Raw genomic sequence first — 18895 nt, forward strand, 5'->3', positions numbered from 1 at the left:
GCATTGTTTACCCATATCTTCAGAAAAAATCACTTCTGTCGTGGTAAACAACCTGCTTCCCTATTTATAATGGTCTGGCCCTCTAGCAACTTCAGCATGAAATTATAGCTAATTTGCCTACAAATGTCAGGTGGTCATAATAATCTGGCCACTCAGTGTATGTGTCTATTTTTGTGAAAAAGCAATAACTATGATAATGATAACTCTGTCCATAGAAAACAGTCCAGATAACTTTGGATTTATGGGGAGCAGAAAGTGAAAGAATGTAATTAAAGGGGCTTTTTATTAACATACATATTTATGTAATACTTAAATTTTTCTAGCTTTATTGAAATATAATTGACATATAACATTGTGTAAATTTAAAGTGTACAATGTGGTGATTTTATATATATATATAAAATTAGCTGACACATCTATCACCTCACATAGTTATCTAATTTTGTTTAATGACAAACTTTTATAACCAGAATATTTTTTTTAAATATATTTTTATTGATTTCAGAGAGGAAGGGAGAGGGAGAGTGAGATAGAAACATTAATGATGAGAGAGAATCATTGATCGGCCGCCTTCTTCACACCCCCCCCATTGGGGATTGAGCCTGCAATCTGGCCATGTGCCCTTGACCAGAATGGAACCCGGGACTCTTCCGTCTGTAGGCAGGTGCTCTATCCACTGAGCCAAACCGGCCAGGGCTAACCAGAATATTTTTTAAAAGAAGAAGAAATTCTAATTTTGTTTGAGACTTTTGTGAGATTGTCACAAAATTCAATCACTTGAGTAGCAATATTACAGACTGGTGAAACCTGGGGGCATTTGCTTTCCTCTGAAACCCAGATGCTGGGATTCCCAGGCACCGGGATTCCCAGGCACCAACCCCTTTGGTTGCCTTCCTCTTGTGGAGTGCGTATTTCACTGCTGCCAAAAGCAGAGATTCTAAACTCCCTGGCCTGGCAGTCAACACCTTTCCCTATCTGGCCAAACATCCTTTTTATAGCGTTATCACCCTTCACTCCCACTTACAAAGACTCCACTCTGGCTAAAAAAGACACAAAATACATATCTTTACAATGTTTTTCCATATGCCCTTTAAAAAAATTGAGATAAAATTCACTTAATATAAAATTTACCATTTTAACAATTTTAAAGTGTACACTTAGTGACATTTAGTATATTCACAATGTGATGCATCCATTATCATTATCTGGTTCCAGAGCACTTTCATCACCCCAAAAGGAAACCCTGTACCCAGTAAGCAGTCACTCCCCATCCCCCATCCCTTCCCCCAACCCCTAGAAGCCACATCTGTCTTCTGTCTCAAAAGTTTTGCCTATTTTGGATTTTCTGCATCATACAATATGTGAACTTTTGTTTCTGGCTTCTTTCAGTTAGCATAATGTTTTTGAGGCTCAATACTGTCTTTCTCTTTCCAGATGAATAATATTCCACTGTGTGCATATCCCATGTTTTTTATTTTTTTATCCATTCATCAGCTGATGGACCTTTGGGCTGTTTCTACTTTTTGGGTATTGTGAATAGTTGCGTGCCATTATCTTTCCCGTCCTTCAGTTTCACGTGCAAATCAAAGTCAAGCTTTCATGTGAGCTTCAAATCAACTCTTACCCTCCCCAAGTTAGCCTGGCCCAAAGTCCTCAGCTTACTCTGAATTCCTCCACTTCTATACCCAAGGTAGCAAATTGCCAACACATGGCAGAATCGTAGACTTATTTAGGTTGACTCAAACTGTTTGCTTTTCTTAAATTAGTTGCTAACATAGGAAAACTCAAGGAAAATCATTAAGGTCAAGATTCCAGTTCCTTTAAAAACCTGGAAGGTCTGGCAACATCATCTCTTGCCTGGGTTAACCGCTGATTAACTGGTCTTAGTGCTTTTATCCTTTCCCCCTGCAGCCTACCTCGATATAGCACCCCCAATGGTTTCATTCAAACAGAAGTCAGATCAAGTCACTCCAGTACTCACATTCCAGTGGCCTCCTACTTCTCCCAAAGTACAAGCCACGGCCTGCATGGCCTATGAGGCGGCATACACAGGTCTTGTGCCTGTCTGCCTGTGTCTCCTCCCACTCTCCTGCCTGCTCACTCAGCTCTGGCCTTCTCCTTTCCGTTGCTTGGACAACCCCGGCAGGCTCTATTTTAGTCCTTTGCACTGGGTGTTCACTGTATCTCCAGAAAGCTCAGTGGTTCATTCCTTCACAGTCAATACTAAAATCTCACCTCAAAAAGTCCAACCCTGACCACCCTTACTTAAAATTGTAAGCCCACCCCTCATCAGCACTCCCGATTTTCCTTATCCTGGCCTGCTATTTCTAACCAGTCATCATCATCTAGTATAATGAAAAATGTACTTATTGATTGCATTTGCTATCTATTATCTGTTTCCTTCCATTAAAAGGTGTCACAATGGCAGGGACTTTTGTCCCTCTGATTTCCTACTTAATTACCAGTGCCCAGAAGAGCACAACACATGGTAGACATGCAGTAACTATTTACAATCAGCTGGCACTGAAAAGGGGCTGCCCTTTAGATTGGTCAAGTGATAGTTTCCCAGGTCCACCTGGCCCATTTCATTCTTCTACCTGTTTGATCCCTGCAGACATGAGCTTGTGACACTTCTTTTTCCCCTGCCCCTTGTCATTGACTTCCTAGTATCATGTTAATCTTTTCATCAGAATAGTATTTAAAAAAAGGATATCATAATTGTAGTCTGTGGAAATCACCTACTATTTTCCTTCTCAAAGTCAATCCCTTTGCATATAAAAACTAAATAAACAGTTAGGGACTAAAGTGCTCCTCTGGCATTTCTGTCAAATGTTTCCTCCCTACCTTCCCCCCCAATCTCACCACTTCCGGCTGCTGACCACCATTTAGGAAAGCGCTGCTTCTCTCTTCTCTGGCACTGCCCAGGCATCCCACCGTGAGGGTCACCTTTGTGATGACCTGGACGACCACAGAAGGATACTATGCGCTGCTGCCCGATCAGCTTTAGGCCAGAAAAATGTAAGGACCTATTTTGAGGGTGGAGACTTCAGAGCTGCCCAGTACTGTGTTCTTCTAAACATCTAACCAGAACTGCCACACCTTTCCTGACACTCCTATTTCTGTCTGAAATTGTTATCTTTGCAGATGAATGTGCATGTTGCCCAAAATGTTTCCATCTTTACTATAGTTGCAACCTGACTGAGGCATTGCATTTGTTGCATAAATATGTAAACTGATCAATTTCAGACGCTAAACATTCTTTGGTCTCTCCTGTTTGGATTCTGTTCCGTTTTATCCTTCAATAACTTGTGTTAAACCTCATCTTAACATGTAAGCCCCTCACTGCTTTTAGGACATGGGAGGATGAATCTTTTTTTTTTAATAAAAATTTCTCCAGGAAAAAGTTCATTCGATTTGATAGCTTTCCACACCTGGCACCACACTGCCCAGCTGGGGTGTGGCAGAAGGACCTTGGCCAGGCAAGGGAGAGGGAGCCCATAGAGGCTTGACTGTGCAGGATCTCTACAGATGAGGTTTTTGTAACTTCACCAAGTGGTTCGTTTAGTTGAAAGCTTAAAGTTACTTTTTTTTTTTTACCAGTGTCTACAAAGTTTAAAATAGAACACAAAATTAAAAGAATCTATGGGACACACATAAAGCATTTCTCCAGAATATTTTCCTCTTTTTCAATTATGTGAAACTTACCATCCCTCCTCCCCAAATAGTGAATGCACAATGGCAAACATGTAGTAAGAAACAACTAATGATGTCTGCTGTTTTTGAAATGAGCACAGAGCCATCTGGCGGCTGGGCAAAGGTACTGGGCCCAGGAAGTATGCCTGTTTACAATTTGCTTAGGACCTTCCCAGCCCTGAGCAGCGGTCTATGTTGCTTGTGGAGAGAAAACAGGAGCTGGGGAAAGTAGAGCTGGACAAAAACACAGGAGCATATCTTTGTACAACGTCCTAAGAAAAAATAAATATGGATTTATTGGGGTGCGAGTTCCTATCTCCAAAGTCTTCCTATAATTTTAAAGAATGGAGGGAGGTAGTAGTTAGCAGTTTTCGTTTTGACAAACACCTAATAATATTGTACTCTTAAATTCACTGTCATTTCATGTTAGTAATATCATATTCAGAGTTATGCTTAAAATTTGAAATCTTACTCCGATACTTTATATTTAAAAAGTCTCATTCTTTGGTAAGACTTGCTCTATTATAGCCGGAAGCATCACATTTTACAGCTGTGCTATGTTGGAAGAGCAGTTACCTTTTCTTTGGAGGGCAGGCCAAAACTCCTGATTGATTTATCGGGGGATCTTCATCTGCTATGACTGTGGAAGTACTTTCTTCTTAATTCTGTTCAGATCTACAAACAGAGAAAAGGGGCAAAGGGATAAAACAATGGTCAAGCTAACCAGAAATCTACAATCTCATTAGTTACCAGATGTTACAAAATTATTATATGTGCTTTGAAATGTCAAAGTGTTAAAATTTGAGGCACTTTATCAATTTTACAACAAATGTAATTCAGTTTTTTGGTTTTTTACAATGCACTTAAGCAGCTATCTATAATAACAAAAGGGTAATATGCTAATTAGACTGGACGTCATTCTGGACAAAGCTGGGCCAGAGGGAAGCCCAGGTCCCGGGTGCCTGCAGGTAGCTGGAGGGAAGCTCAGGTCCTGGGTGCCAGGGGGAAGCTGGTGCCGGTAGCCGGGGGAAGGAAGGCTTACTCTTGCACAAATTTCATGCATCGGGCCTCTAGTCCTCCTATATAATAAAAGGCTAATATGCAAATCAACCAAATAGCAGAACGACTGGTCGGTATGACACGAACTGACCACCAGAGGGCAGACGCTCAACACAGGAGCTGCCCCCTGGTGGTCAGTGCGCTCCCACAGGGAAAGCACCACTCAGCCAGAAGCCAGGCTCACAGCTGGTGAGCACAGTGGTCGTGGCAGGAGCCTCTCCTGCCTCTGCGGCAGCACTGAGGACGTCCGACTGCCGGCTTACGCCTGCTCCCCACGAGGAGCAGGCCTAAGCTGTCAATTGGCCATCCCCCGAGGGCTCCCAGACTATGAGAGGGCATAGGCCAGGCTGAGGGACCCCTGAGTGCATGAATTTCGTGCACCGGATCTCTAGTATTTACAATAAACTAAGAACAAATGACTAATATGTACATAGAGAAAGCTCCTGGGGCTTAAAGTCATTGTGTTTAATTTGCCACTAATGAGTTTTCACTTAATTTTTAAAATGGCTATTCAGAAAGCCTGCTCCTATGAAACCTGTCAGAATCACAGATTTAAAAACACACACACATTGAGTGAGATTATTATATGGAGAGCTCATTTGTCCTTTTTCATCTAACAGTTTATAAAAGCAATTCATAATACTACAGACAGGAAACAAAAACTCAATTAAATCACCTTCCTAAAAAGCACAAGGAAATTATGTGTTCCATTATCTATGCATTTTTGTGCAATGTGTATATGTACATTTCAAGTGGGATGTGGCTACTACTTAAATTAAATTGGGAAGAATCACTGAGTTAAGAGTCAAGGAACTAGAGATTAAGAGACCAGTTAGAAATTTAACTGGTTTTCAAGTTTGACTTACAGAAGAAGAGAGAGAACAGCAAATATGGGCAATGACACTGCTATGGAGCAGATGCTGAAGTATAAGCACAAGGCAGGCTGATAGCTTTTATTTTGTATAAAAATTTCACCAGTAATACCCTTCCTCTTCCTATAGTCCTCACTGGCTATCACCAAGGTCACGTGACAGGAATATTGCTTTAACTTTTGTTTCTTTTCATAACTCTGAGATGGTAAGCCAAATATTTCTATCATTTGAAATATTAATAAAACATCTTGCAAAGTCAGTGGCTGAAATTCTATATCATGTCATAATTGTCTTTATTGGATTTTAAGTTATTCCTGGATCACATCCTTCCACTCTCCTTTCTTTTAGATAGTTTCAATTTTATTCACTCACAAACTGTTATTCAGTAATGTAATCATTCAGCAAAGTAATCATTCCTACAATCTTTACAAGCCAGATGTTTCTCTTCCCCAGATTTGTACTTACTTCCCAGCCCCCTATCTTCTAAAACTTTTCTCTGATTTCCATTTTAGTGTTCCTTTTCTGCTTTATTGCCAATAAAACCAACTATTTTGTTTAACATGCCTGTCCTGAGCCTTTGCATACTAAACATTGAATAGCTATGCAACAATCACTCAACAGCTACAAATTACCAGGATAGAGACAGCCAATAAAGATGTTATGTTAGATCCCTGGCCAGGTGGCTCAGTTGGTTGGAGCATCATCCTGTACACTAAAAGGTGGTGGGTTCAATTCCCATCATGGCACATACCTAGGAAGTGGGTTCCATCCCCAGTCGGGACCCATATAGAGGCAACAGATCGATGTTTCTCTCTCACTCTCTTCCCCTTCCACCCTCTTGGGTAAGGATTTAAAAAAATAGATATGTTATTTTAGAGGTAACTATTCACCTCGCTGATGGTGGTTCCTTTAGAGCACACTTGAGGTGGAGGTGGAACAAAACCGGCATCAGATTAGACTATGTGCTCGATCTTATTTCACTGGGTCAAGCTATTTTTCAGTTTTCCGTCAGGACATTCCAGCTATATCTCCTAAGTATCCAAGGAAGTCATCAGATTTTAGATGCTATGAAATTGTCCCCAAGATAGTATTTGTCATTAAAAAAATTCACCATTTTCCAGCCTGCATACTTTAGAAATTCTTTAAGAGGAACCCTATTCTTAGAGGAAAATGGTAGTGGCAGCTACTAAAAATAAGCATTTAAAAATAGTAACTACTCTACTTAGAATAGGGGATCAGAAATCTTTCTTTCATAGGGGAAAAAAGCTATCATATGTTTGTATATGTTCTCTCTTTTTTATCTTCACAATGACACTGCTCAAAAGAGCTGTTATGATAATCTCCAAACTACTAGTGGAGCAAACAGACTAAGCGAGGTCATAATTTGTTCAAGATTGCCCAGCAAATAAATGGTTTGAAACTGGAACTAGGACGGAGGCATTTGGTGCTATATAGTTCCCTTTCCAGTACACCAAACTGCCTAAACAGCAACTTTGTTTTAAAGAGAGAAAGAGAAATAGTTTAAAAGGTAGACTGGGGAACACTAAGAATAGATATATAAAACTTGATAGCTTTTATTCATTCACCATCTACTATGAAACCAGCATTCAATAAATATAAGTTTGTTGTTGTTAATCCTCACCCAAGGGTGTTTTTCCATTGACTTTTAGAGAGAGTGGAAGGGAGGGGGAGAGACACACAGAGAGAAACATCAATATGAGAGAGAGACATCGATTGGTTGCTTCCCGCATGCACCCTGATCGAGCCTGCAACCAAGGTATGTGCCCTTGGTCGGAACTGAACCTGGGACCCTTCAGTCCGCAGGCAAAGGCTCTGTCTACTGAGCCAAACCAGCTAGGGAAATAAATATAATTTTTTAAAGATTTAAAAATTTTTTTTCAGATATTGGAGATAAGGAAACAAGAAAAAAAGGATATAACTTGAATGTTGAGAAGTCTTGAGAAGGATCAATTTAATGTATGTACTCTTTTGGGGGGGCGGAGGCAAGACTGTATAAGATGCCACTCTTCTGGAGTTGCTGCCTAGCCCGTGGCAACTCTTTTTTCTCAGCACTATTAGTCCTCAACCCCATGCCAAGTTACATTTGTACTACAGGACTCCAAACTCCTGTTTTGGCCAAAGCTGGACACGTAACGCAAAGTGAGACTCAATTTGTTCCCCTTGAAATTAGAAATTGGAATGAAGAGGGTCTATTCTGGTCTAGCTGCAAGCACCCCTGTATGCTCTTATCTATAGGAAAGAGCCAGTCAGCAAAGAGGGAAGAATAACTGTGCTACTCAGAGTGAATGGGACCCAAGAGCCCATGTAGCCCCAGAGAGAACGAAAAATAGTTTCTGCCCAGAGGTTCTTGTCCCAAGTCTAGTCCCCCAGAGGCCCAAAGCGCTTCCTTCCCTACGGTCTCAACAATCCCCGGGGCCTGTAGGGAAAGTGGTTCCCCTCTTTGGAGCTTAAACGGTTTGGAATTGATTTCTGGTGACAGCTAAAACTCTTGTATTAAAAAATAAAAGGATAGATATCACTAGAATCTGTTATAAAAGAAGATCCAGAGGAATGCCCAAAAGTTCAGAAAAATCCTCTCATTACCTTTAGACACAGAAAGCCCAATGCTATATGGGCAGTGTTATATCGCCTTTCACAGAGAAAATGACTTACTTTCTAGGAGTAACATCTCTATGTCCTTTTAAGACTCTGAGAGCCTTGTTGCAATTTAAGGCACAATCTGGAACATTTCCTATCTAATAACAGACAAACTTGGTAATTAACCATACCTTCGCTACCATCGCCAATGGCTGATCAGCGTGAAATGCAAATTAACCATCAACAAAAATGGTGGCTAATTTGCATACTGCAGGCAGGGTGGGACACCAGGAGCCGCCATCTAGGCCTCCGTGTGCGGCCCCAGGAGCCCCCGGAAAGCCAGGCCGCAGGCAAGGTGGCCCCCCGGGACTCAGGAGCTGCCTTGCCTGCGGCCCGTGATCATGATCGGAAAACCGGGCTGCAGGCAAGGCGGCCCCCTGGGACCCAGGAGCCCGTCGGCGAGGTCTGCAGGCGAAGCAGCGATCAAGCTATGAGGGGGAGGGTGGGGGGCGGAAGGAGCTACAGGAGCAGCTCTGGTCGGAGACTGAAGACTCCGGCCGGAGCAAGGAGCAAAGACTGAAGGTTCCAGCCGCAGCGAAGATGGAAGGCGGTGGCCAGAGTGAAGGTCTGGGTCCCGGGTGCCAGAGGAAAACTGGTGCTGGCAGCCAGGGGAAAGAAGGCCTATTGCACGAATCTTCGTGCAACGGGCCTCTAGTTTGTTATATAATAGAGTCTGTAGAAATTAAGCAAAAACCTACAAACCATAATAAAGGAAAGGGAAAAAACAACAGGCTAAACTGAGTCAGTCTTATTTTTAAGCACATCAGTAAAAACTTTCTTTTATTCTTAAGTTTTCTTCAATTCTAGGCAAACTATGGAACTTTAATGTGAGAATGGCACCCTGGTGCTTAGAGAGTTATGAAAGGGAAGAGAAAAGTCTCGAGAGGTGGGCCCTACAAGGAGGGCAACACAAGCTTTGACTTGATTTTCTCTTCTAAGTTAGAGCTGAGGGAAGGCTACCTCTCTCTCCACTCTACATGAAAAGACGAAAAACCAAGAGGTTTCCTGAGCTGGTCTATTTATTCAATAGCACTATTGAGCGTGTGCTCCACCGCAGGTACTGTGCTTGGCCCTAGAGTCAGCAGTGTGTTCAGCTGAGCTGCCTAACACCTGCTATGCATTTTTCTCTCCACTCTTTGACCCTCATTGCAAACAAAGTCCAGAGAACTAAAATAATTCACTTTTTTTCCCTCTTTGCTGATCTTAGGGAAAAAAAGAAATGTGTTGCTAATATTTTAAAGGTGGGAAGATTCACATAAAATTCCATCTTCCCATTTTCTCTTGGAATGTCCAAAAATCTGGCAACTACAGCCAGCTCTCCTGCATGGGGACAACTGGCTGATGCTGTATCCTGCGGCCTCTCGTCATTGGGCAAGTACTTTCCAAAGCACCCACCTGTCTGCATCACTTCTCCTCCTGCCAGGCCTACCTCCTTGTGACCTTGAGCCTAATGAGAAACCACAAGTCTTACCGTAAAAGCAGGTTACATGTCAGTGGTAGGCATGTTCTACAGCAGGGGTCCTCAAACTTTTTAAACAGGGGGCCAGTTCACTGTCCCTCAGACCGTTGGAGGGTCGGACTATAGTTTAAAAAAAAAACTATGAACAAATTCCTATGCACACTGCACATATCTTATTTTGAAGAAAAAGAACAAAACGGGAACAAATACAATATTTGTATTTGCATGTGGCCTGCGGGCCGTAGTTTGAGGACCCCTGTTCTACAGAAACCTGAATTAACGGGGTTCCTAGCTCGCTCACATTCCTCCTACCCAAGTTCCACCTTGCTCTCACCCTGGCAGGTATTCACTCGCAAAGCGACTTTCAGAAGGAACCTCTATTCTCCACACACATTGTCTTCTCAATGGAGCTACCAGGTACCCCTTCTCCAAAGGTCAGCTGGAATTTCTGCACCCACTGAGCTCCAGGGACACCAATGACAGTTTGAAAACAACCAGGAAAGAGGGAGATGAAACCACTTTCTAAGGACTCCAAAACCTCTGGCCTAAGCTCATGGATATATTTTAGTCCCTGCCGTCAGTCTCAGCACCTTCCCCTACGTGACATTCCTCACCGTCATAACATTTTTAAAGGAGCATCTATGTCTCTGCACACACACCCTTCCCTCTCTCCAAAGGGTTCAATGCCACCGGCCTGCACTCCCTTACTGTTTCAGGTGGCCCAGCTCTCCCATCTCTGGTTCTCTTTCCTAAGCTTCACAGAGGTTAACTGGGCTCCTTTTCCTTTTAACTGTGGGGTCAGCAAGCCATTTCCCCATCAATTGTGACTACAGTACACTATTTTACCATTAGCCTAAGAGAGAACCAAAAATATAATAAAATTCCCAGCAGTTCTTCAATTTGTCTTGTGGGCCCAAATCCTTGGTCAATTCAGTACATTTTCAGGTTGATTTACAAAAGCACATGACAATACTCATAGTAGTAGCAGCTGATATTTATTAAGCACTTACTATGTGCCCAGTATTAACACATATATCATGTCACTTAATCCTCCCAAGTCTCTGATACAGAACTTTTACTAAAAACTTTTAACAGAAGGAAAACTGTGGCTTGAGAGATGAGGCCAATAAGGGGCAGAGTGAGGCAGTCAATACTAGAGCTGAGCTTAAGACCATTCCCTCCATGGCCACCCACCACAGCAATTCCTACCTCTTTTCCTCTGCACCTACTGTTCCCACACCGTGAACTCCTTTAGTCCCACCTTGTAAGTAACTCACCTCCAGTCCTGAAAACCTAGCTTCCTAAATGGACTTCTTAGAGGCGAGTTTGCAACATTTCATTTCATCCCTGCGTCCCCAGGGCTTGACAAGTGTGAATAGAACTGGATTTAATGGAACCACAGACTTGGACAGCTACCCCACCCAGGTTAGCATGTGCCTGGGGTGAGATGTTCTTGTCTTACTAAGGACTTGCAATTAGGCCTGAGCAATAAGGAGCTGTTCTGGCACTTACTCTCACTTGTTCCAGCCAAACTCTCCTATAGACCTCAACACTGAGGATGGGGAAGGAGGAGTGAGAGGTAATTTAAAGTGGTGCTCTTGTCCTCTTAAGAGCGGATCAAGTCTGGGGAGCTGACTGAGGGGAGGGAGCCTGGGGGAGCTGAGAAGGCTTCTCCCCCAGTACTGTGCCAGGGGAACATTAACCTCCTGTGACTGGCCTGGGGTTATCGAATTCTAAAATTCATGTAAACATCCTCAGTTGAGTCATTCTTTGCTAGTCTAACATGGTCCTTTAAAAAAAAGTCAAATAAATGAACAGCTAGTAAGCATTAAGCTCTGGGGGCATACTTATTAATACCACCAATAATAATAACTTTTCCTGAGTGTTTACTTTGGGCCAGACCCTGCAATAAGAACTTTACATGTACTGTCGTGTTTAACCTTCACCACAGCCCTATGAAGAATATTGGTAAGTGAGGAAAAGGAGGCCTATCGTAGTTAAATGGCTTACAGTAAATGAAGTGACTGACTACCCTTCCTTTTTAAGTAATGCCACTTAAAAGCAGGCTATTACAAGTTTCACTTCTCTAAATGATCCAAGAAAAATGCCTCCTGTACTGTTAAGCCTTTCTGGATATTCTTTGTGACAGAGATTGCCAATGCTCCCCTATACCTACATTCTCTTCTTACTGAGCACACAGACTAAATTTTTAGTATTCACTGTGGTAAGGCATAGCTATATGACTGAGTACTAAAATGTGAACAGAAAGGTAAGGCACAGTTATATGACCGAGTCCTAAACTGTGCCACTTCTAGGCTTGGCCCATGCAAACCTTATCATCTTTATCCTTAGTCTCTCTGCTGGTCAAATAGAGAGGGCTTCAAGCACCCAGAGGTGGACAGAGCCACGAAATCTCACCCCTGAATGACTAGAAGCAAGAGCCTCTGTGCCAATCCATGCTGAGCTGTGACTGGTGCGAAATCAACACATATAGTGTTAAGCTACTGAGGTTTGGGGAAGCAATGTCAGTCAGCCTACTCCAATACAGTACTACTGTTGTCCTAATCACCATCAGAATTTTACTATCAACAGCACAGCTATAATGTATTGAAGGTGTATTAAGAAATAGTCTTTACATACATATTTTATTCATTTCTCACTATGAGGTAGGTATTACCTACATTTCGCAGGTGACAAAAATCAAAGGTCAGAGATCACTAATCGTTTCTTCTTCTGAACATTTACAGCATTTACAATCTGATTTATTTGATAATTAATTATGGATTGCCTTATTACATGTTGCATTGATAAGTTAAGCAGTTTTCACTCTTGTAGTTAGTTGATTTTTCCTTTACTTGTAAACTTGTTTTTAGGATAGAAAGCTGCTAAGAGAAGGGGTAGGTAGTACATCTCTATAGTCTATATTATTCACAAATTGCCTCATGAATATACAAATTAATTAACAGATATATAATCTTTAAGTTATATTTTATATATGTTGTGTTTTGGGCAATAGACCTCTTAAATAAACCTGACCATGAAAATTGGCCTATTTGCCAAAGAATTACTTAGTATACTGCTTATTTCAGACCCATTACTTAGTGAGTATCATGAGTGCAATTTTCAGTATTGTAATTACATGTGACTGTGCGTAAACACTGAAAACAGTGTCTGACCGATATTTGGTGATTAATAAATGATCATTCCCCTTTTCCTCCATCCCAATAGCTACTTCAAGTGTAATCATATGCTGCTTGAATAAAACATAGATGTTCAATTGAAAGGTGTTAAGCCCATATGCAGAGGTTGATTTTAATTACAAAGAATAATTTTCTATCTAGGAGGAAAACTGTGTAAAACGTAGGAGCCAGACCCAAATGAAGACCAATTGCCAGTCACACAGTTACAAGATCATCCCATTCATAAAAATCTGTCCTGACAGCCTCAGGAGCATGACTTCCGGGCCAGCGAAGGAGCTGGTGCTCACACCTCACCTTCACTGCCAGAGGTCAGGATGGTGCCATGGGACTCAGTTCCTGGGTCTGGCCATGGGATTCCCTACAGCCCTGATATCATTATTTGTAGCAAACACTAACATGCTCTCCTACAGCTCCTGGAGTATTTTTTATATTTTGTAAGAAAACATCACACTGCATCTGAGGAAGATTTGTTCCTTCTCGGGCTGCTTGTTCCCAGCTCTCATCCACCCACAGGGCTCCATTTCCTACTCAAGACATTCAAAGAATCTGATTAACAGGATGCAGACACTGGCTTTCATCTGGTGACATTTCACACTAATCACATAGAACAATTCTGTGACATGATCTTTACATTAACTAATTAATGTAGATATTTCAACTGCTGTGCATTTATTTTTTTTTAAATATATTTTATTGATTTTTTACAGAGAGGAAGGGAGGGAGATAGAAAGTCAGAAACATCGATGAGAGAGAAACATCGATCAGCTGCCTCCTGCACATCTCCCACTGGGGATGTGCCCGCAACCCAGGTACATGCCCTTGACCGGAATCGAACCCGGGACCCCTCAGTCCGCAGGCCGACGCTCTATCCACTGAGCCAAACCGGTTTTGGCAACTGCTGTGCATTTAAACATGTTCCAGAAAGTCTCTCTTCTTTGAAGAGTTCTTTTGCGATGAAATGGAACACAAATATGGGTCAGTTACTCTATTTGGTATACTCCCAGTATACATTTAATTATCTTACTCAAGCTCAGTAATCAACTGTAACACCTACTTTGTTGATGATCTTTTCCTGTGGTAATTTTCCCTTTAACTTCATGGTATTGGCCTTAACAGTAGGCAATAAGGTTAATGCTATAATCAGATATGACATCGGCACACATGACTTTAGCAGCTGTTCAAATATAGCAACACAGAGTATAGAATACTCAAGCTAGAAAAATGCAGGTGTGAAAATTAGTGAATCAAACTCTGGATAACAACTTCTTTTAAAAATAAATATTGTTTTAAATGTTTAATATGAATAGTCTTTTCAAAATAAAATCCTTTTTAAAATGCTGAAAAAAGCCTCTCAAAAGGTCATATTTATGTAATATTCCCCAAATGACAAAATTATAGAGTTGGAGAACAGCTTAGTGGTTGCCAGGTTAGGGACTGTGAGAACAATAGGAATGACTGTGACTACGAGGGGAGCAAGGGGGAGATTTTCACAGTGATGGGTTTTGATTGTGGTATGGTCACACGAATCTACACAGATAAAATGACATATAACTACACACATATTTTCTGCCAATGTCAATTTCTCGGTTTTGATATTGTACTAGAGTTAGGTAAAATAAAATCAATGGGAGAAACTTTAAGAGTAACCAGAACCTCTCTGTACTATTTTTGCAACTTCCCATGAATCTACAATTATTTCAAAATAAAAAGTAAAAATTAGCTAAAAGAATATTGGATTATAAACAGTTCACAGATTAATGTATTCAATCTATAAGGTTAAATACTACCTAAACCTTTGCAAATATATTTTCAAATCCTCACTAGAGGATATGTTTGTTGACTTTAGAGAGAGAGAGAGGAAGAGAAAAAGAGAGAGAAAACAAGAAGCATCGATGAGTTGCCTCCCATATGTGCCCTAACCAGGGATTAAACCCTAACTAGGTATGTGCTCTAACCCTGAATCGAACCTGCAACCTTTTGGTGTACAGGATGACATTCCAACCAACTGAGCCAACCAGCCAGGGATGACTTTCCATTTGTATATAGATCAACTACCAATTATGGTAGTAGAGCACAGTAGATTTTACTGTCAGGATGCTTCCTGTTTATGACGATGTCAGCTACAGGACCACTCTAGCAGTGACATCTGGACATCTTACCAAGCACAGGTAGCATACAATATGTAAAAATAAACACATGTATTTAGAGACTTCTTATATCTTAGAATCGGTAAGACTCAGCCATTAAAAAAATAGAAAACCATGGAACAGCATTCATTAAACATAACTTAGAGATAAAAAACATATTTTGTGATTTCTATATACTAATCAAGAGTCCATTGAGCAGATGAATACATATAATTTGAAAACTATATTATTAGATTTATGTGATTAGCAAAAAAGACATTTTTTAAAATGTACACATGGCAATCATTTCTGCAACTCAAACATCTCTCTGGCTAAATTAATATAAACTGCTGCATTATGCCAATAGTAAATAAAAGACAAAAAGAATTCCAGAGACTCAGAGATACAAATTAAACAAAGCCAGTGTACGTTATTTTCACTAGGGCTTTAGATAGAGATCTTTTTTTTAAAAAAAACCACTGGTTAATATATAAATATTCTGGGACTACTTCAAAACCATGACTCCCGAGTCCCTATATCTCACCCCTCAGCTGCTCCACACTGGCTCATCATGACTCGGAATCTACAGAGGTTGGCAACACTGCACACTCACCTTCCTGTTCGCTCCTTTCTGCGGTGATGCAATTTGACCTACATTTCCAGGCCCATTGAAATGTCTTAGGAGGGGAAGAGGAGTTTTTCATTTATCCTACCCTTTGATTAACTAGGACAGCAAATGCCACTCACGGGATTGCTGCTGGGCAGAAGCAAAGGGGGAAAGTCATGCCAGTAGGGAATTCCACGGGAGAACATTTAGAAATTCTGCATTCTCTGATTCTGCAAACAAACTGCCATGCTTTACTAGACAACAGCCAGGAAGAGCTGCCCCACTTTCACACCACAATCAGTCCCGAACACCACGTGCTGCTCTAGACTTCAGGCTCCCAGCATGATGAAAATTAAATGTGAACTATAGGCTTGTCTTTTTTTAAAAAAATAAACTTAATTTTAGGATGGTTTTATGTCTACAGAGAAGTTGTTAATATTATTCAGAGTTCCTAATATACCTTACACTTGGCTTCGCCTATCATTAACCTCTTACATTAGTTTGATACATTTGCCACAACTAATGAACCAATATTGATATATTATTATTAACTGAAGTCCATACTTCAAATTGCCTTAATTTTTGCCCAAGGTCCTCTTCCTGTTCCGGGATCCCACACTACATTTAGCTGTCACGTCTCCTTCCTCCTCCCCAGACTGTGACAGGGTCTCAGACTACCTTTTTGACAACAGTCAATGATTTTGACAAGTTTTGAGGAGTACTAGTTAGGTATTTTGTAGAAAGTCTACAACTGCCCAATGTTTTTCTCAGGATTATAATGGGATTATAGGATCTGGGGAAGAAATCAGAGAGGCAGTCATTTTCATTACTTCGCGACAAGACCACCTTTATCCATGTCCATGTTAGTGTGATCACCTGGCTAAAGTACTGTTTGTCAGCTTTCTCCACCGTAAAGTTATTATTTTTCCTCTTCTTATACTGTACTCTTTGGAAGGAAGTTACTATGCACAGCCCACATCTAAGGAATGAGCAGTTATGTTTCACCTCCTTTTAGGGAATTATCAACATAAATCACTTAGAATTCTTTTATACACAAGGTTATTCTCTTCCATTTGCTTACTTATTCAATCATTTATTTATATCAGTATAAATTCATAGGTATTTCTTTTACATTATTTTATTATATTTACATTACATCTTTTTATACATTCGCATTTACATTAGTATTTATTTTATTACATACATGTACTTGTATATTTTATCTATATTTATATTGTATACTTTATAATTATCTCTTTAAGTATCTTCATTTTGTGGCTGATAAACCATGAAGATGATACTTAGTAATCAAACTACCATCTAACTGGCCACCTTTCAGGTTTGATATGGCCAATAAATAATGAAGTTCCTCCAGAAGTAATACAATTTATTTATTTTTTTTTAAATATATTTTATTGATTTTTTACAGGGAGGAAGGGAGAGAGATAGAGAGTCAGAAACATCGATGAGAGAGAAACATCGATCAGCTGCCTCCTGCACATCTTCTACTAGGGATGTGACCGCAACCCAGGTACATGCCCTCGACTGGAATCGAACCTGGGACCTTTCAGTCCACAGGCCGACGCTCTATCCACTGAGCCAAACCGGTTTCGGCAATTTATTTTTCTGTTGGTGGGGAAAGGGAGAGGAAATCCAGAATTAAATGCAACATGCTTCATGGACTGCTTCCCCACTCCCCCATTACCATTAAATGGTATTTCCTTTATATCAACTCTTATTTACATGAGCTAAAAGGAAAAACATATATCAGTCAGATCTAGCATTGAAATATAATAGTGCTGACTTACAGCAGCAGCTACAAGTTCTTATTTGTGTTTTGTATATTTTCATGTTACAGTTTTTCTTCATGAAGACGAAACTAACCAGTCCAACACAAGGACAGAGCCAGAGGCTTCTTGGGCAGTAGAGGAACCTAGTGGGAAGCAATCAGATTTCTGTAGGTAACTAAACTGCACAGACTGGAGGTGATCCCCTGCAGCACACAGGAAAACTGTTCACCTTAGAGCCTCAGATTCCAACCTTTAGTCTGTGTAAACAGGATATGCGAGCGATTTTCAACCGGTACGCCAGAAGAATTTTTAAAACAAGCAATACCTGACTACTTTGTCATGGGCACTGACCACTTTTCCCTTAGATTGTCAAATAAAAAAATGACAACAGCCAACACAACAATAGCCATCCAGTGTGAATAAATGAGAAGTACACCAAATTTTTTTGTCAGGTCAGCAAAAAATATATTTTTTGGTGTGCTGCAGAATTTTAGTAATTAGTTTATGTGTGTCATGAGATAAAAAAGGTTGAAAATCACTGGGCTATGCTAATAAATAATACTGCTTTTCTCTTTTTATTTTTTCTCTTTTTTTATTTATTCTCTTTCACCTTTTTATTTTTCACTCAATCTGATTACTATTTATATTCAATGAACATTTCCTGAGTCTCTAGTATATACTAGGCAACACACTATGCCTGGTGCTTCCAATTAATCTAATAGATTAGAAAAATTAGGAGCCCTGTTTCCATTTTTCCCTCCTGGCAAAGATGCTGAAGTTGATGGAAAATAAGTCAAGACTGTACAATGCTGAGGACACAAAATGGTTTGGAGGAGCACATGGTTTAAAGTCTACATGTATGGCTGTCTGGTGACATCTCAGAAAGAAAAGAGGGGAACTTCCCTATCCGTAAGAGATGTAATCAAACCTCCCGCTCGGGGAGAACGCATAGAAAATAGAAAACTTAATCCAGGCACACACAATGGGTCTATAAAATTAGTTCATGTTCACATTTTCCATTTCATCATAAACACATCTAGGAAACACTAGGACTGCCCCCACTAAGGTGTTTCATTGCCAATTTTTCTATCTTTGTAAAACCCAAAATCATGATCTTTAAAAATATGTCAATTCCTTTGTCCCAGTCAATATCTACACTAATAAAAGAGAAACATGGTAATTGGCGTACGACCGCTACCCTTTTCATTGGCTAATCAGTGAGTATATGCAAATTAACTGTCAGCCAAGATGGCGGCCGGCAGCCAGGCACTGAAGCAAACAGGGAGGCTTGCTTGCTTCAGTGACTGCGGACTCCAACGTTCCCCACCTAACTTGCCAGCCTCTCAGTTGCAACTCTAAGCAACTATATACTATGTTGCAAATAAGAAGCTAAACAAAACCCCAGAAAAGGGCTTCCATTCAGCCGGGCTC

The 18895-nt window shown here is 40.6% G+C and overlaps 1 long non-coding RNA gene across 1 annotated transcript; it reads right to left on the reverse strand.

Moving 5' to 3' along the window:
• Window positions 1-1452: 1452 nt before the first annotated feature.
• LOC106727475 lies at window positions 1453-15999 on the reverse strand. The gene is made up of 3 exons (XR_001363686.1): window positions 15681-15999; window positions 4270-4368; window positions 1453-3965 (listed from the first exon to the last, which is right to left on the reverse strand). It is a non-coding gene; the product is annotated as an uncharacterized LOC106727475 (long non-coding RNA).
• Between the last annotated feature and the right edge of the window lie 2896 nt (window positions 16000-18895).

This window comes from Myotis brandtii, unplaced genomic scaffold (genome assembly GCF_000412655.1).
Source record: "Myotis brandtii unplaced genomic scaffold, ASM41265v1 scaffold430, whole genome shotgun sequence".
NCBI classification, from domain to species: domain Eukaryota; kingdom Metazoa; phylum Chordata; class Mammalia; order Chiroptera; family Vespertilionidae; genus Myotis; species Myotis brandtii.